The 19,937-nt window shown below is 45.7% G+C and overlaps 1 long non-coding RNA gene across 2 annotated transcripts; it reads right to left on the bottom strand.

The window, feature by feature from the left end:
• Positions 1–1,787: 1,787 nt before the first annotated feature.
• LOC309793474 lies at positions 1,788–7,241 on the bottom strand. 2 transcript variants are annotated; one of them, XR_014291916.1, is made up of 3 exons: positions 7,193–7,241; positions 5,822–5,877; positions 1,788–1,846 (listed from the first exon to the last, which is right to left on the bottom strand). It is a non-coding gene; the product is annotated as an uncharacterized lncRNA (long non-coding RNA). The 2 variants fall into 2 exon arrangements; XR_014291917.1 differs by lacking the exon at positions 7,193–7,241 and adding an exon at positions 6,380–6,789.
• Positions 7,242–19,937: the final 12,696 nt, after the last annotated feature.

The raw sequence follows: 19,937 nt of genomic DNA, 5'->3' as shown, positions 1-19,937 counted from the left end.
GTACAAATACCACTTTACACTATTAAATAAGCAAAATCTTTTAAGGAAAAAATGTATTTATATCCAGTTATGGTGAAACAGGTACATCTGTATATCTGTTTTTAGTACAAACTGGTATAACATTCTTGAAAAACAGTATGGCGATATATATCAAAAGCCATAAAAACATTCATACCATTTAACACAATAATGCATTCAAAAATTTATCCTAGAGATATAATTAGCCAGAAAAAAAATACAATAATATCTACAATAACGTAGATTAAAGTATTAACTGAAAACCAGCCAGCAACATAAATATCTAACATCAAAAGATTTAAGTAAATTATTGACGGCATGACTTGATGACATATTTTGCAGCCTCTCAAAGTGTAATCATGTCAATTAAAATTGTGACAACTATAACATGGAAATGTTTCATAATATAATAAGTAGAAAAAATTCAAATTATATGCATTATAATTTAAAATAAGTACAATAATATGTGTGTGTGTGTGTGTGTATAGATACATATAGACATACATCTATATATATATATATATTTTTTTAACAGAATGCCAAAAAGAAAATCAACTGTTTTAGGGGTAGTAACCCAAATATTTAACAATTTACTTAATAACAATGCTTAAATTATTTTATAATTTAAGAGAGAAAGTTCTACCATACTGAGCAAACTTAGGGGTCCCAGGATGCAAACTCGATACAGTCTCAGGTAGAGGTCCACACCTCTCTTTTACTGCTCACTTTGGCCTTAACTAAGAATGCTCACTTACTTCTTATCACAATGACCTATGAAAACCCAGACCCCAGCTTTCCAAGGACCAAGAAACCAGCTCAACTAGCCTTCTGATCATCCCCATGAACCTGTGGGGGATGAATCGTGCAAACTTCCCTAACTCAAGAAACAAAGAACCCCTACAACAATGTTTTACTTTAGCAATCAATAAGTAGCCAAGCCTAGGTTTAATTATAAACCCTAAAAGTATATAGCATTGTCTCATTATAGTGTCTGGGACTAACATTAAAAATATATCAAAAAATAATTTTAGCACTGATGCCCCCACAAGGACAATATTAAAACTGTCTTCTAATTGTTTTTTCTGTAGTATTACCATTTTCTTAGTTTAATACTGAATGGCCAAGATACTATAATGGACCAAGAAGATTAATTACTGTGAAATAATAAATACTCAAGACTAAAATGTCATTCTTAGGGCATTTCAGCAGTAAACAAATAATCTAAAGGACTAATACAACCATTAGGAAAAACGTTTAACCTTCTGTTTCCATTGATACGTTCCTGGTATCCAGATCCTCAAAAATACGGATATATAGTCATTCATGACAAAACACACATAGTACATAACAGGAAAACAAACAATTTAACACTTAACCCGTTCATCAGAGCACTGGGCGGTCAACACTCAAGAATGTTGACACAAAAACTGAAGGACCTCTGAAGATCCAATCATATGCAGATAGGTTGAATCCCTGTGCAGTTACTCATTCAAAACAGAAGTGGAAGATTAACCTACCCTCACTTCTCTTCAAACAAACTGACAAAGCATCAGGCAGTCTGTTTGGAGTAGGTTCACCATCATCCAGTCGGCTCCAGAAGTAACCAATTCAGCCAGGTCACCACTGCTGCACCACGGCCCTACTTCCTCCACCTTGTCCCACCTCATCTTGCTGACCAGACACCCTCCTCTAGATTAAGTCCCTTTTGTCTTTTCCTCAGGCATTACCAACTCCTTGCTTTGTAAATAAGGCTCTCCCAGACCTTACTCACCTGCAGTTCACTGCACTGGGTATCACCCAAAGAGCCCATCAGAGCTCTTTATAATTTCTGAAACAGAGAGAAGGAACCTTTTAATACATACTAGAAAACACCACTGCTGATGTATCAGTTCTGAAGCATTTGTATCCAGTGGTCACAGCGTATGGTCCTTTGGTCCAAAGTACTGCAGTAAAATGTAGCATAAACAGCCAGGACCAAGAGTCCTGAGATAAGGGTCCAGAGATAAAAGTTTGCTTTAATGTTGCTACTGATCAGCTGTGTGACCTTGGGAAAGTCACTTGACTTCTCCAGGCCTCAATTTCCTCATCTGGAAAATAAGACAGACTAGATAGAAGCTATAGTAAGTATACTGTGCATCTCATCATGAAATTCCACAGATGATAATTACCAACATTACTCCCAGCCCTAAGGTTACGTGAATTCAATTTCCAAATATTTATTTCCTTACAAGATCAACAAATCAAAACTTTACCAACCAGACAATGCAATTAATTGTTTGAGTGTTTCACTAACAATTCAATTACAGTTATCTTAAACTAATGGAAGTTTAAGATTATCAATATTAATTAAAATCACAGGCAATAAGGGTGGAATACCTGCCTAACATCTAAACGGGTTCAGTGGCCATGCCTTCCATGACTTCTCCCTCTACTTTCACTACTGCCCTCGCACCTAGGCAAGAGAGGTCTTCCAAACACCAAGTAACACCAACTGCTTTCTACGGTCAGATTAGGGGGACATGGCTAACGATGGAGGAAGGAGAGCAGAGGCTTTATATCTTTTTTCCTATATACACTTAGCACTGCTTGGATTTGTTTACCATAGCATGCATCAGCTTTACATAAAAATAAATAGTTTTTTAAACTATATTAGTTACACATATTGCCTACTGAAAGGAAGCTCGCCTCACAGGAATATTTTCACCACCAGGAGAATATCGACAGAAGAAAGCAAAGAGGCAAATTCAGATGTTCTGAGAACACCTAAAATAATGCACAGAAATAACAAAAATCACAAGCATTCACACGTCACAATGGTTTACTCAAAAAAATGTGCCTGCATTCTTTGAAGAACCTAATGATGAATCAGGGTTTCTGGGGGTCAAAACAAGTTGAACACACAAATTCTGGCTTTACCAGACAACTTCCTGCCCTTGGACAAACTGACCCAGTACAATTTACACCAGTAAACAGGTTGGTATGACCTTTAGTAGTATGCTGAAAAACTTTCAATTTGCTTTAGACAATTGGTAGCTTTTAAAATAAAGATACATACATATATAAATATATATGCACACATATATAGACATATAAATTAAAAATCTTCATGTTATATCTACTATTTATTTTTGAAAGAGGAATATTAACCTTATTAAATTCAGGATGGCTCAAAAGTATAATCTCAGCCACCGGTGAAGTGACAGACCACTAAGTTTTATGCGGCTCCTAGCCAGTGCTACCAAAGTCATCCTGACTACACCCAGCAATTTAAATGAACTACAAGCTGCTGCGGCCACACTCACCACACATATCATACTTCTCTCCTAGAAAACAATTCAAACTATTATTTAGAAATCAAATTATATTTGCATGTATACTTATCTAAGTTGATGGAAATAAACAGCCATAACAATTTGTTTATAATTTTTAAGTAGCTCCTCCCCATCTCTTGTTATCGACAAGTTGATAATCTTGGCCCCAAATCTACTATGCATTTAAAACTACTAAGCATTTAAAACAACAGACCAAAGGACATTACTTCTTGTGCTGGGCCTGTAGTTAGAATCTTAGGGCTTCACTGGTGGCACAGTGGTTGAGAGTCTGCCTGCCGATGCAGGGGAAACGGGTTCGTGCCTCGGTCCGGGAAGACTCCACAAGCCACGGAGCGGCTTGGCCCATGAGCCATGGCCGCTGAGCCTGCGCGGTCGGAGCCTGTGCTCCACAATGGGAGGGGCCACAACAGTGAGAGGCCCGCGTACCGCAAAAAAAAAAAAATAGAATCTTAAATATAGTCTGACAGATAATTATAGACTAATTTGCATTTAATATCAATACCATGCCTACTTCTTAAACAGAGGACAAAAATGCATGTGTAAGATCCGGTCTACTTATTTGTAGGTCCCTCTGCAATATTCTTAGCCTTTCATGAATATGCTCTATATTTTTAAACTACACAAGGTGCTTTGCAAGCAGGAATAATTTCCCCTGTTATTTTGGAATCACTCCCTTCTCCAGTAAAACACTGGACTGTGCATAAATGTATACAGACTTTAAAACAATGTAGATTGAATACTTATGGTATTAGAAATGAAACTTCTTGCTAACAACTGCAAAAATCAAGCACACCAGCTGATAGAGAGGCACTTACTGGCTCCCCAAAACTCCCGCCTTACCTAAAAATAGTGTCCCAGCTTCCCAGCCAAAAGGACAGACTAAAAAAGCTATGTCTTCATTCAACTCAAAGACACAGACCCTCGCTTCACCACAAACTTCAGTACTACGGCATTTCCCATTTTAGAATGCTTCGTGTGACAACCTGTTCAGTGGCCAACCACCAACTTCACTTTGAAGTCAATACTAACACTTCACATGGTCTACACGTGTGAAAATTGTGGAAGATGTCTTGACACAGCTCAGGCCAAACAACACTAGCCACACAAGATGACCTATTTCTAAATATTCCCTTTTGGATTATAAACAAACATCTCCATAGGCCCTAAAGTAGATCATTGGTTCTTTCCACAAAGTAATATGTATTTTCAAAAAAAGATAAAAGGTACAGATTGGGAGGTCTAAGGCATGAATATGCCTCCATCTGTTAGCTGAAAATAAATAAATTTTAAAATCCGTATTTGCTCTGCTAAGAATAAAAACAAAAATATATGTAATACACACAAGCACTTCTGAGTTTCAAACACAAGCAAATGTGGTGTGTGCACTTACAAAACGATCTTGGTTTATGTCCACCTTCCTCTCCCAAGTTTTTTTTTTAAGGCAAAAATGTCAATTGTATGCCTCAATCTGGAATAAAATAAAGCACAGCTTACTCTTCTTAAACAGATGTGTGATAGAGATGAAAACTTTGTGAGTGAATTTCAAAATTCAAAGGCTACTCTGATGTGTTAAAGGAAAAACAAAACCCTGCAGTAACCAATCTACCATAACAACTTACATTTTCTCAATAAACCACAGTAAAATATTTTACAGACACACACACTCACTCGCACTGTAGTATAGTACATCTACAATGACTAAAATAAAAAAATAAAAGATATATTTTTAAAGTTGAGAAAATTGCTTGTGAAGAATGTAAAATTAGCAACACTGTCCTTCTCACCAGTACAGAATACTGACTGTTCATTGACCCTGTATTCATAATGTTCTATAAATCCAAAGCCTTATGAGTTAGATTAAATAAAGCAACACTCTGAATTCACACACTACATGTGACCAGAAGATAATGACAAGCCAGTCTTATCCCTAATAACCTAACCAAAATGCAACACTATCATTTTTATTTCCAAATAATTATGAGAGAGCCAAGCACTGTTCCATTTTTCAGAAAATAAAAGCAGGATTTGCCTGAAATCATTCTTTCCAATGCAAAGGGTGTACTTTACACGAGTCCCACAAACTGTAGACACACAAAATCCGCATACACAATCACTAACACTCAATGCAGACTAAGTGATGGACACCAAAGCACAGATAAAATTAAGACATTCAATTAAAGTTACACAAGGGAATTTAAATAGGCAAACTATAATTACCCCTGGTGAAGATACTAATCAAGGATGGCTGCAAATAACATTTGGCTCTGGATAAGCTCCAGTAGCTGAAAAGTTTGGTATACTTGACACAGTTGTCCTTTCCAAATCTAGCCCTGCCTCTACTCCCATTTGACTGAGTGAGTGATTTGGAAATAAAGATGGCCCCATCAAGTTACTTAGTTGCAGTCTCACCCTCATGACTTGATTAAAATAAAGAAGGAAAAAAGGTAAATCATTTTTAACTGCAGTCTCACCTTACACATCTCACCAGCACTGCAGTTCTTTAGTCATCAATGACTTCATCCAATTCCTGAGATAAACAGAAAAGTAAAATGTGTCTAGACAACACCAGTAAGAGACATGTAGCAAACATTCTATCAGCCTGAAGTGAAAGGGCATATAAATTTCAAATGGAAAAAGTTACCAAAATGGTACAGTATGCAGCTTTGTAAATGAGTCTGTTGGCTTTACTTTAAAACAAAAACATTTCCTCTCTGTGTGAGAAAAGAATAATTATAAAGTGTTCTTAAAATCCAAACATAAAAATGTCATATCTCACTGACCTTACTTTCAAAAAATCAAATGAAAAAGAAGGAGAAAAAAGAAGAGATGATGGAGAAGAAATCCATTCATACGAGTTTAAGAGAGGGCAAAATTAAGAACAAACTAGCCAGGACGACGCCTTCCTCCCCCCTCTCCCCGCCCAACTCTAGGAATCCACTGTCTCTGGAGTTACACATCTATAAACGATTTGCCTGAAAAGTGTAAGTGGTGAGGGTGAAGGAACAACAATTTTGAGTGTCAAACACAACCTGAGGGTCTCAATCCAAGAAGAATCCTAAGACCCTGATTTCCAAGCCTGGCTGGACGATCCTCAGCAAAGGGGAGGGTGCAGAAGGCTCAAATAATTTGGGGGGAGAGCAGTCAAAGTTCCTTAGATAAAGCTGCGGTCCCTTAGCCCAAGAAAAGGGAAGTCTTGAAGGAATCTCCAGGAAAGGATCCTCTGTTTTTGTTTTTGTTGATGTGCTTGTGGGCCAATGAGAATTTCCGAGGAGGGGGCGGAGAAAGGGGGTAAAGAAAGTGAAGCTCAGGCAACAGCCCTCGGCGGGGGACGGAGGGGTGCACCCCTGACCCACTTTTCCCCGCGCTCACCCTCCGGCCCCCGCCCCACCCCGCGTGGAAGTCCGAGCCCAGAGGGGGCAATCGAGCGGGGCATGGGAGGCCTGCACGCTCCCCACCCCCAGCCGCGACCCGGAGGAGGGGAGCGTGCAAGGCGGCTCGACTCCCCCTCCCGGCGTGCCGTGGGCTGGACAAACCTCCCGCAGGCTCGCGGCCGGGGTCTGCGAGGCCCCCTCCACGGCCTGGGCCGAGAGCTCCGCGGCCCCCACCGGAGGGGAAGGGGGCCAGGGAGGGAAAGAAGCTGTAAGCAGCCCCAGCGTCCGGGCCTCGCCTCGAAGAGCCCCGCTTCCCAGGCCCCGCCGCGGGCCGTCTGGGCCCCAGGCCCGCCCCGGGGCCGACCCTCCCGGGACTTGGAGGACCGGAGGGGAGTCCGGTTCTCTCTCTGGAGGGCTCCGGCAGCTCGCGGAGCAATCCCAGCAGCAAAGAAGGGGGAATTCAGGACTTACCTCTCATTACTTTCTACGCCATCTTGGATCCATTATGGCAACGCCCCCACAAAGCATTATGGGTAAGAAAGAGCCTTTAAAGTGACCGCCCCCCCCCGCCCTCGGCCTCGGACTCCCGCCTCCCGCCGCCGGCACCGCCCCTCGGGCCGCACCTCCCACCTGGAAAGTTGCCCCGGGTGGCTTGGAGGCCCAGAGGCCCGCAGCCCTGTCCCCACCTCCCCCGTACTGTTTTCCTTTAAAACCGCCCCCCATGTTTAAAAACGTGGCTTTGGGTCTTTCCCGTCGCTCCTGCCCCGGCCTCCCTTCCCCCCACCCTTCGCCTCCACGCCGGTTCCCTTGTACCCCGCCGCCCTCCTGTCCTGGCAGACACCCCGCGTCTGCATTTAATCAGCCCGAGGTTTCTCTGCTGCTGGCAGCAAAGAGCCGCTCATTGATTTATTTATGCATCTGTTATTGCTCTAGATCTTCGTTGCCCGGAGGCGGGCTTCGTTGCCTGGAGAGGGGTCTCCATCGGGGCCCTGCAGCCCGGCAGCCCTGCAGGCCAACCGGCGCTCTGACGGCAGCATCCGCGTATGGAAAGATGCTTGTGTCCTGCCAAACCGTTCCGGGGCCATCGGGCTCTGGAACCTGGGCGGACACTGTGTCCCCGAGCCTACCGGCATTGGAGCGCGTTAGGGAGGGGGAGGGGGAGTACTAAGCGAAAAGCAACTTTTACCCCTGTTGACTCTCCCTTCCGCTGTCTCCTCCCCTCGGCCAGTAATGCGATCTGCGACCCTCTAGATGGGGACCCCAACCCTCCCCTAGAAATGTGGTTTTGGGCTCTGCCGAATCCACCCTTTTACAGTCCGGGCTGCTTGTGCACTGGGACTTCCTGAGGCAGGTAACTCGGGGGCACAGATAGCGAGCTCTGGCCGGCGAGCAGAGGCACGCAAGGGATCGAGGGAGGGGCCGGGGACGGACGGAGGGTGCGCACGCCGCAGTCCAACTGCCGTGTCCCAGCCGGTTGTCGAGCGCCGGCGCCCGGGCGAGCGGAGGACTGCGGGCAGAACTCTGGCCCAAGGCTGGTTGGGGGCCGCTCAGGTAGCCTGGCTGCGATGGGGCGCGCTGGAAGTAGGGTCGCCTAGATGCCAGCCGGGGAACCAGGCGAGCGACCCCGCAGTCCACGCCCGCCGCCTGGGCCTCCGCTCCTGCCCGAGGGCTCGCTTCAGGGGAGCTGAGCGCTCTCGCGATACTCGCCTCTCGCTTTCAGTTGCGCTGGCGAGCAGAGCTTCATCCCACGCCCTCGCACGGTGGTCCCATTGCCCCAGGGCCCGTTGGTCAGTCCGCTGCACTCTCGCCTCCCATTGCCACTGGTCTCTGCTTTGCAGATTTGGGGGCCTACTCTGGTTGCTTTTTGGTTTCCCCCAAGCAAATTTTGACCAAGAGGTGTCCAAGGGAAAATTCCTCCAGGACACCAAGACTTGCGAAATTGTATTCGGTATAAAATGCTGTTGAAAGGCTCTGAAATTAGAAGAATGCACAGGCATTAAAGCCCTCCTTCAGTGCACGGGGAGGGCCTGGGGCCTTCGGGTCCACCCAAGGGTTTTACGCTCCACCAGACCCTAGGAGAAGCCTCTCTCGAGGAACCTGGACGGTTGCTGACAGAAGCCCTGCCCCCGGGAAGCTAAAAACTCCACCAGGCAATTGTCCCGGCCAAGTGAGAAGAGTGGGGTGTAGACTCCTTAAGGGATTGGCCCGGGGTCAGCGGTGAGGGAGGGAGCGAGGTGGTGAGTCACTGCAGGCCGGCTGAGAACGCGGCGTGCCGGGAGGGCCCTCACGTGAGTCACCGCTTCTCTGAGCTCCGAGTGAGTTGGGAAACTGGAGCCCGGAGCCAAGTTCTTGGACAATCCAGGCCCCGCCGCCACGCGGGGCCGTGGGCTGGGGGTGGGGAGGCAGCGCTGCTCGCGACCCTCTGCCGCTGCCCGCTGCAAGATGAGGCGCCCTGCCCGTCTGGAGAAGGCTCCAAAATCTCCCCTTTACGCGGTAGCCAGTTACTGTTTCCAGTCCCCCTTCTGCACCTAGTCAACCCCTCCTATGCACTGACTTATTGGTTGCTTTCTGTTTACCCGGCACCTAAATATGTGTGGTCTGAGTTTCCTGTAATTCAGCATTCAGTAAGCTGAGGGCAAGGACTGTACCTCGCCCATGTTTCTTTAGGAGGTGCTTTTCTTGGCCTTGCATGGGCCTGGACCCAGAGAAGAGCTTGATATATGTATGACTGCCTGACCCACCCGTTCGTCCAAGACAACGTGCATCCTGGCCCATCCTAGTGCAAGATGCCACCTGTGGCCTCAGCTCGAAAACCCTCCTAACTCCTTTCGCTGCCTCCACTCTGCCCCCTACTGTCTGCTCTCCATCTGACCAACCCAGTGAGGTCTGTGAAATGTTGTCACGTGAGTCCTCTGCTTAAACCCATGGGAGGTGTCCTCGTCACACTTAGAATAAAACCGAATTCCTAACCATAGCCTCCAAGGTCCCATGTGAGGGGGCTCCTCACCATGATCAGCACACTGGCCTTCAACATTCCCCTGCAGCACTGCAAGCCTCCCTCCAGCCAGATCCTTGACCCCCAGATCTGATGGCCATCATCCTTTTAGCGCTCAGGTCTCAGCTCGGATGTCCCCTCCTGGAAGAGAATTTTCATGATCCCCTTCACCAAAGCAGGGCATTCTCTATTCTTTTACCCTGGATTAGGAATGTTCTTGTTTGTCTATTTGTTGATTGTTTATTATCTGCCCCAGCCCCCTTATGGAGTATAAGCTCCATAAGGGCACAGGCCTTGTCCAGCTTGTTCACTCAGGGCCTGGCACATATATAGGCATTCAGTAAAGATTTGTTGAATGAATGACCAAACCTTTATGAGAGCGAGGGGTGGTGGTGAAAGAGTGCAGAAGCATGGAATGAGCAGCTGACGGCCCTGCCCATCATCAGACCACTGGGATTGTACACAGCTAGATGCAGGCAGGTAGGAGTGGAGTTGGGGGGAAACAGACCCCTTGGTCACCATTAATGGTGCTCCATTCTGATTCTGATCTGATGAACCACAGCCCCAAATAATTCCCCACACACGCCCGCTTCCTTCCCTCACTTTTTTTCTCCCCATCCCCAGCAATGGCCACATCTTATTCTGTCCAGACCTAAGGCTCAGCCCTTGGGTCTCTCTTTTTCAACTACACTGCCTGCCCTTCTCTTTCGGTCTCAAGGCTTTGAGTAGCGTCTTTACCCTGAAAAAGGACTCTAAACCTGTAGCTCAAGACCAGGGCTTTCTCCTGAGCTTCAGACCCTAGTCCAGCAGCTTTTTAGCGTCTCCACATGAAACTCGCATGGACGTCGCAAGCTCAACATGTCCAGAGGTGAGTTCTTGAGTTCCCCCCACAAACGTGCTCCACCATAGTCTTCCCTAGCTCCATCTCTTAATTGCTCAGGCCACAGTCACTCCTGTCTTTCTCTCAAACTCCATCTTCAATCCATCTACAAATCCTGCTTTGCCTTCAAATTGTATCTAGCAACCGACATCTCTTATCACCTCCATTGTTGCCACTCTGGTCCCATGCACTTTTATCTCCTTCCCTTTGCCCCCATTCAGTGTATTCCCAACTTAGCCACCACACTAGTCTCGATAAGGTGCAGATCGAATCCTAGCTCTTCTCTGCTCACACCCATCTGATTTCTTCTCATCTCATTCAGAGGATAAATCTAGAGTCCCACACGATTTGCCTCTGATTTGTTGGACCTCATCTCCTGCCTCTCTTTGCGGCTCTGTTTCAGCCATAATGGGCTCCTTTTTGAGTGTTCCCTCTTCCAGTAACGCCGTCTCCCTTATATTCACATGGCTCACGCCTCTGCTTCCTTCAAGCTTTGCTCAGCCCAGTGAGTCCATCTCTCGCCAGTCTATTTAAATTTTCAATACTCCCCCCTCCCAGACACTCTATTTCTTTCCTGCATTTTTCCCATAGCATTTATCACCTCCGAAAGTAATAAATAATTTGTTATTCAGTTTCTTGTCTGTATCTTTCCATGTGAAGAATCAGTTTGCTGGTCACCAAAGACTTGTGTTTGTTACTGGGAACTACATTTCCCAGCCATGCCCTTGCCTTTGGGGCCATGTGACTAGTTCTTGCCAATAGACGTGAAGCAGAAGTGTGACTCTGAATGAGCAGGGCAGATCTGCATGACCAAAAATACATGCAAGGACTCTCAGCTGAGCAGACAACAGACCTTTATTACGTTAACCTGCTGAGAAGTTGTGATCTGTTTGTTACAGCATTTAGCACCTCAATCACTGTACCTTGGGTACAGTGGCCCACTAGAACAGAAGTTCAGTGAGGGCAAGGGCTTGTGTAGGTTTGTTCATTTGTTTCTCCTCAGTGCCCAGAACAGAGCTTGGCATATAGTGGGTACCTAATAAATATTTGTTGAGTGAATGAATTAGTTTCCTTTTTCCACGACCAGTCATGAAAATAAGTGAATGGTTGGCAAGGAAAGGACAATATGAAAGGAATTTTTTGTTTGTTTGCTTGTTAAACAAGTAATAACTCTGGATTTCCACAGAAGCACTGGCTACAGGTCTTGGTCAAACTAAATGGAGCTTCCTTTAATTCTGTCCTCCCTGCTTCATCTTTCTCTTTTCTTCTTCCCACTTTTCTGCCTTCTCCATCTCTATCCCTCTAGGTCCTCTTTCTCTCTCCCCTTCTTCTTCCACTCCTTTTTCTTCCATGGATTTTCTTCTCTTTTTATTCCTTCTTAATCTAAAAAAAATTCACTGCCTGTTAATGTGAGCTACTGTGAGTACTCAGCCAGGATATCCACTCCAGGTTACTTAAAATAGAGATGTGGGAAATAACGTGGTTTAAAAAATAAAGAAATATTAAATCCATGGACTCCTACTCTCCTTCTACCTTTAAGGCCCACTTCATTTCTTTTTGAAATCCAAAAAAGAACTGATGGTGGTCCAGATAATTCAGACTAACCCTCCCACTAAGGACTACTAAAACAAAATAGACAATGTATTCCTCAAAACATCTGCTTGGAAACATCTGGTGGGTTAATAAGAGTGAAAACTATCAGGGGTAGACAGAACAGGGAGGTGATTCTAAGGTTTGGGGTCCTTGTGCCCTAAGGTCCTTTGCTTTTTCAGCAACTTAAGTCCAGAGTAAGTATCACCTCGCACACATTAAGACAACTGTTATCCAAACAAAAACAAAAAACAGAAAATAACAAGTGTTGGCAAAGATGTAGTGAAATTAAAATACTTGTGCATTGCTGGTAGGAATGTAAAATGGTGCGACCACCATGGAAAACATTATGGCAGTTTCTCAAAAAATTAAACAATGACCATATGACCCAGCACTTCCACTTCTGGGTATATAACCAAAAGAATTGAAAGCAAGGACTCAAACAGATATTAAACACTCATGTTCATAGCAGCATTATTCACAATCACACAAAGGTGGGAGCAACCCAAGCGTCCATCAAGAGATGAACAGATTTTTTTTAATGTGGCATATACACACCATGGAATATTACTCAGCCTTAAAAAGGGAGGAAATGCTACACATGCTACAACATGGATGAACCTTGACAACATTGTGCTATGTGGAATAAACCAGCAGCAAGAAACAAACAACTGTCTGATTGTATTTGTACGAGGGCATCTAGAGTAGACAAATTCTTCGAGAGTAGGAAGGGTGATTACCAAGCAGGGGGTGGGGCGGAAGGATGGGGAATTGTTACCTGGATACACATATAGCGTCTTCAGTGTGGTAAGATGAAAAGACTTCTGGAGATTAATTGCAGAACAATGTAAATGTACTTTACTGTACACTTTAAAATGACTAAAATGGTAAACTTCATGTTAACAGAGATTTTACCACAATTTTTAAAACTTTTAATGGTTAAGACAGTAAATTGTGCATTGCACCACAATTTTTGAAAGAAGAACAAAAATTTAAAAAGACAAACCATGCAAAATCTACCAAAAGAAAGTAGGCATTATGGCAAAAAAGCATGACTGGAAGTAAAGAGGGATGCTTCATAATGATGGTATGCTTCATTCACCAAGAAGACATAACAGTTCTGAATTTGTGTGTGCCTAATACACATAGCCTCAAAATATAGAAAGCAAAACCATGGACAGAATTGCAAGAAGGTAGAGACAAATCTACAAATACAGTGGAAGATGCATATATCAGTAACTGTTAAAACAAGCAGATGGAGAGCTAGTAAGAAATAGATCTGAACAACTGGATAAGCAGACCTTACCTAATAGATTATATATAGAGAATACTGCACCCACAACTGCAGATCACAAATTCTTCTCCAGTCTACATGGAATGTTTATGAAAATGCTGGGCCATATAACAAGTCTCAACAAATTCAAATGCTCTAAATCATACAGAGTACATTCTCAGACAGTGATGCAATTAAGATAGAAAACAAGAAAACAAGTAAGAAAATATCTACATATTTCAAAATTCCTTTTTTTTTTTTTTTGCGGTATGCGGGCCTCTCTCTGTTGGGGCCTCTCCCGTTGTGGACCACAGGCTCCGGACGCGCAGGCTCAGTGGCCATGACTCACGGGCCCAGCCACTCCGCGGCATGTGGGATCTTCCCGGACCGGGGCACGAAGCCGTGTCCCCTGCATCGGCAGGGGGACGTTCAACCACTGTGCCATCAGGGAAACCCAAGAGGTGGTTATTATGTAGTCATTAAGAACAGTTAGTTTGGGAATACCCTGGCGGTCCAGTGGTTAGAACTCTGGCGCTTTCACTGCTGAGGCCCGGGTTCAGCCCCAGTTTGGGGAACTAAGATCCCGCAAGCTGCTCGCAGCGGGCCAAAAAAAACCAATGAGGCAATGACGTCAATCCGTAAGTACAGACATGGAAAGATGCCTACAGTACATTAGGAAAAAAAGCAACATGCAGATCAATATGAGTAATATCCCAATTAGGTAAAATATCAAAATAAAGCAAAACAGAAAACCTGAATGTGTTTATATATGTACAGGAAAATCTGGAAGGCTGCAAACTGATTGTTAATAATGGAGTTACCTTTCATAGTGTTGGATTATCACATTTTTTTTCTCATCGTACGCGGGCCTCTCACTGTTGTGGCCTCTCCTGTTGCAGAACGAAGGCTCCAGATGTGCAGGCTCAGTGGCCATGGCTCATGGGCCCAGCCGCTCCGTGGCACATGGGATCTTCCCAGGCCTGGGCACGAACCCGTGTCCCCTGCATTGGCAGGCAGACTCTCAACCACTGCGCCACCAGGGAAGCCCAGATTATCACTTTTTAAATTACATACTTCTTTGTATTTTTTTTGTCAAAGACATGTATTACTTATATAATTTTTAAATTTTGTTTATTTATTTAATTTATTTTTCACTGTGTTGGGTCTTTGCTGCTGGGCGTGGGCTTTCTCTAGTTGCAGCAAGCGGGAGCCACTCTTCATTGTGGTGCATGAACTTCTCATTGTGGTGGCTTCTCTTGTTGCGGAGCATGGGCTCTAGGCACGTAGGCTTCAGTCGTTGTGGCACGTGGGCTCAGTAGTTGTGGCGCACGGGCTTAGTTGCTCCGCGGCATGCCTGATCTTCCCGGACAAGAGCTCGAACACGTGTCCCCTGCACTGGCAGGTGGATTCTTCTGTGAGATTTTTGTTTGTTTGTTTGGGGTTTTTTTTGCGGTATGCGGGCCTCTCACTGTTGTGGCCTCTCCCGTTGCAGAGCACAGGCTCCCGACGCGCAGGCTCAGCGGCCATGGCTCACGGGCCCAGCTGCTCTGTGGCATGTGGGATCTTCCCGAACCGGGGCACAAACCCGTGTCCCCTGCATTGACAGGCAGACTCTCAACTGTTGTGCCACCAGGGAAGCCCTGGCAGGTGGATTCTTAACCATTGCACCACCAGGGAAGTCCGTATAATTTTTTTAAATAGGTAAAAACATGAATAACAAAAGCAGCACTGTAGCATTAGAATTGACTTGAACAGTTAGAGGTGCTTAAATACAATTTTGTTACTTTCCTTTTATTTTTGTGACCTTAAGCTTAAAGTATGTTATTGAAATGCCATGTAGATGAAGATTTTTCAAATGTATGAAAACGTAATAGGATTTCCATAGCCAGTTTTTCCATATTTTAATTTTTCTTTTTATTTATTTTTAAACTTGTTTCCCATATTTTAATTTTGTATGAAGTTATTTTTAAGTACAATTCCATTTTCTACAATAATCAAGGATATAACTCCATTGGTCCAAAGTAAATAGGTGAAGATTAGTATTTTTCACTTATAGGCAGGATATCTAATTTATTTTACTGTGACCTCAATTTTTAAAAAAATACCCAAAGAAGGGCAGATTGATTAGAGATCTTGCAATAACAACTCCCAATTACGGCTTCCCTGGTGGCGCAGTGGTTGAGAGTCCACCTGCCAATGCAGGGGACACGGGTTCGTGCCCCAGTCCAGGAAGATCCCACATGCCGTGGAGTGGCCAGGCCCGTGAGCCATGGCCACTGAGCCTGCGCGTCCGGAGCCTGTGCTCCACAACAGGGGAGGCCACAACAGTGAGAGTCCCGTGTACCGAAAAAAAAAAAAACTTAGGAATTCCCCGGTGGTCCAGTGGTTAGGACTCCATGCTCTCACTGCTGCAGGCCTGGGTTCAATCCCTGGTCAGGGAACTAAGATCCCACAAGCCACACAGTGCAGCCAAAAAATTAAAAATTAAAAAAAAGTTTAAAAAAAATCTATCTTGCTGGAATATTTTCAGAATTCAAATAATGACAACTATTGTGATTTGATTTCCATTTTAGAAAGTTAGCTCTTTAAATCAACTCACAGGGTAGAGTGAATCAGAAAGGGAGGAGTTTAAGGAGACAAGTTAAGAGGTCGTAGTTTTAGTTAAGAATGAAAACTACCTCAACTAGGATAGCAGCATTAAAAAATAAGGATGGTGCAGATTCAAAAGTTGTGGGCAGTGTGAGTTGAGGGAAGGGGAGAAGTTAGGGCAGAGGACACAGAGAAGCAGCCCCTGGGGTCAGTTACCACTTAAATGGGATCCTCTGCACGGGTTTTGTCTGCAGGTTGGTTTGTGCCCAGGCCCCAGTGTAACCAGACCGGTTGGTCACAAGTACCCCAGTATCTACTGCCTTGGAGCCTGTATTCATCTGCCCAGGCTGCCGTAACAAAATACCACAGGCTGGGTGGCTTAAACAACACATACTCACTTCTCACAGTTCTGGAGGCTGAGAACTCCAAGATCAAGGTGCCGGCAGACTGGGTTGCTGGTGAAGGCCCTCTTCCTGGCTTGCAATGACTGCCTTCTTACTGTGTCCTCACATGACAGAAAGAGACTGGGAGTTCCCTGGTTGCCTAGTGGTTAGGATTCCCGGCTTTCACTACCGTGGCCCGGGTTCAGTCCCTGGTTGAGGAACTGAGATCCTGCAAGCCTCACGGTGTGGCCAAAAAGAAAAAAAAGAGAGAGAGACTTATATCTCTATTTCTGTTCTTATAAAGCCACTAATCCCATCTGGAAGGGCCCACCCTTATGACCTTGTCTAACCCTAATTATCTCTCCAAAGCCCCATCTCCAAATATAGTCACATTGGAAGTTGGGCTTCAACGTATGAATGGGGGAGGGGGACATGAGTCCATAGCACAATGTAAAGTCCATGGAAGGAGTGGGCCTCTTTTCTGAGTGAGTGTGTGTGTGTGTGTGTATTAGATTGGATTTTTTGCCTTTTGTCTGCTATCTTCTTTCCTTCTTCCTTCCTTTATAATTGTACTACAACTGATTTTGTTTTGGGCATTCAGTTTGGCAATATTTAGTAAATTTTCAGCTGTGGCCCAGCTATTTCACTTCTCTGAGTGTCCATGTAAAGGAAAAACATACTCCTGTGTGTTTCCTCTTCTCTCAGTATTCTACTAAAATGCTGATTCACTTTTTAAAAATTAATTAACTAATTAATTAATTATTTTAATTTTATTTTTGGCTGCATTGGGTCATCATTAGCTATGTGCCGGCTTTCTCTAGTTGTGGTGAGCATGGGCTACTCTTCATTGTGGTGCACAGACTTCTCCTTGCAGTGGCTTCTCTTGTTGTGGAGAATGGGCTCTAGGTGCACAGGCTTCAGTAATTGTGGTATGCGGGCTCAGTCGTTGTGGTGCACTGGCTTAGTTGCTCCATGGAATGTGGGATCTTCCCAGACCAGGGCTCAAACCCGTGTCCCCTACATTGGCAGGCAGTTTTTTATTTATTTTTTATTTTTTATTTATTTATTTATTTATTTATTTATTTTTTGCGGTACGCAGGCCTCTCACTGTTGTGGCCTCTCCCGTCGTGGAGCACACGCTCTGGACACGCAGGCTCAGCGGCCATGGCTCACGGGCCCAGCCACTCCGTGGCATGTGGGATCTTCCCATACTGGGACAGGAAACCGTGTCCCCTGCATTGGCAGGTGGACTCCCAACCACTGCGACACCAGCGAAGCCCTGGCAGGTGGTTTTTAACCACTGTGCCACCAGGGAAGTCCCTGATTCACTTCTTTTTCCCAATTCACTTTTTATTTATTTATTTATTTATTTATTTATTTTTGGCTGCATTGGGTGTTTGTTGCTGCATGCCGCTTTCTCTAGTTGTGGTGAGCAGGGGCTACTCTTCGTTGCAGTGCTCAGGCTTCTCACTGTGGTGGCTTGTCTTGTTGCAGAGCACGGGCTCCAGACACGCGGGCTTCAGTAGTAGTGGCACACGGGCTTGCTAGTTGCGGCCTACGGGCTCTAGATCACAGGCTCAGTACTTGTGTCACACAGACTTAGTTGCTCCACGGCATGTGGGATCTTCCCAGACCAGATTTCAAACTCATGTCCCCTGCATTGGCACGCAGATTCTTAACCACTGGGCCACCAGGGAAGTCCCTCCTGATTCACTTTTGACACTAGATGTGTGTGGGTTTTCCACACATCAGGCAGGAATTGTTAAATAAATTATAGTGTATCAATACTATAAACTGGTATTCAGCCAAAAATAAAGTAGAGCTGTACCCACTGAGGTGCAAATATATCTATGACCACATCGTTTACCAAAAAAAGCAAGTTCCTATATAAAATGTAGAGTCTGGTTTTATTTTACTTTTTTAATATTTCTTTATTTATTTGGTTGCACTGGGTCTTAGTTTCTGCCAGCAGGCTCCTTAGTTATGGCTCACTGGCTCCTTAGTTGTGGCATGTGAACTATTAATTGTGGCTGTAGAAAGAGAATCAGTAGGCCTTTGCATCTGCCCTGGGGTGCACCGAGGTTGCGAGCCCAGGTGGCTGATGGGGGTCCCGGGCATGGGCTGGGGGACAGGCGGTGTTTGTATTAGATCCATCAAGCTGGAACTAACCCTCCATCCCAGAGGAGAAGCCCAGCAGGTACCGGGGCCTCCGCTGGTTTTGTGTTCTCTCCCTTCAGAAGAAGAGCTGTTTGTCTGCATACGACAAAAAAAAAGGAGAGCTGTTTGTAATCCTGGGGAAACCTGGGGTGTTCCCGTGTCACAGCTGTTGGGTGACCCGTGTCACCTGAGCGGCAGTATTTGTGTGGCTCCAGCAGCTGCTGGGCCTCGGGCAGGATGTGCTTGCACCTCCCCCCGGGAGACAGCCACTCTGGGTCAGGGGTGCACAGAAGTGATGAGAGGAGAGACCAGCCCTCCCTCTGCATGTCGCCTCCTGCAGCCCTTCCCAGACCCCCTTTCCTCCTCCTCGCCCCGGGCCCCTGCCCTAACCCCTCCGCTCTAACATGTTTGACTGCTGCTTACTTTTTTCCCACCCAAGAATGTGGCATCACCCCAGAAAGTGAGAAACTGACCTTGTCATCGTCAGGAGCTGTTGACCAGTCGTCCTGCACAGGGACGCCTCTCTCCTCCACAATTTCCTCCCCAGAAGGTACATGATGGTGGGTGGGAACAACTGCAGGTTCTTCCCCGTCAGCCGAGTCTGTAGTGCTTCAAATATTTCCTCGCAGATGGACTGGGGAGCAGCAAATTAATACCTAAGCGGCAGACAAAATAGGCCCCGGCGTGAAAGGAAGTGAGACTCACTCCCTTGCAAAGAGAGGGCGGTCTAGCGGCTGAGCTGGGGGAGAAGCAGGTATCTCACTCCCAGTCCTGCTGTCATAAGGTTTTCTTTAACATTATGACAGGGAAAAGCAAATCCCTGATCCCTGAGGTTGAGTTTGGAGCTCTAAAACATAAAGGAGCCAAACCTTGGAAAACCTTCCATCTAAACCCTATTTGGTGAGGGCAAGGCCAGGCCGCTGGTGTCCTCACTGCCCGGGTGCAGCGAGAGAGCTCTGCTCCCAGTGCACTCACAGCAGCCGGGCCTGACCTCCGAGTCCTTCCTCCAACTCCTGTCTCCAAAGACCCTGCCAGCAGCAGTCTGGCCCAGTCGGTCATGTCCATGGTGTTCTCCCAGATCAGCACCGACACCGTCTCCTCCATGTCCGGCTCCTACATCGCCCCTGGCACGGAAGAGAACGGGGAGGCTCTCCCCTGCCCCCGGGCCGCCAGCAGGACCCCCTCAGAAGAAGCAGAGGTAAGAGAGGAGCATGGGATCACCCTCGCCGCTCTGCTCTGCTCTGTACTTGAATCCCAAGGAGCTCAGTCCAGGGCCTGCCAGGGAGATCGGCAAAGCCCCCAGTGCTCGGGAGGGGAGCCCTGGAAAACAGGGTACCGTGGCGTTGAAT

Source organism: Mesoplodon mirus (assembly GCF_964341445.2).
Source record: "Mesoplodon mirus genome assembly, chromosome: 18".
Lineage (NCBI taxonomy): Eukaryota > Metazoa > Chordata > Mammalia > Artiodactyla > Ziphiidae > Mesoplodon > Mesoplodon mirus.
This window is presented reverse-complemented; position numbering and strand designations above follow the sequence as displayed.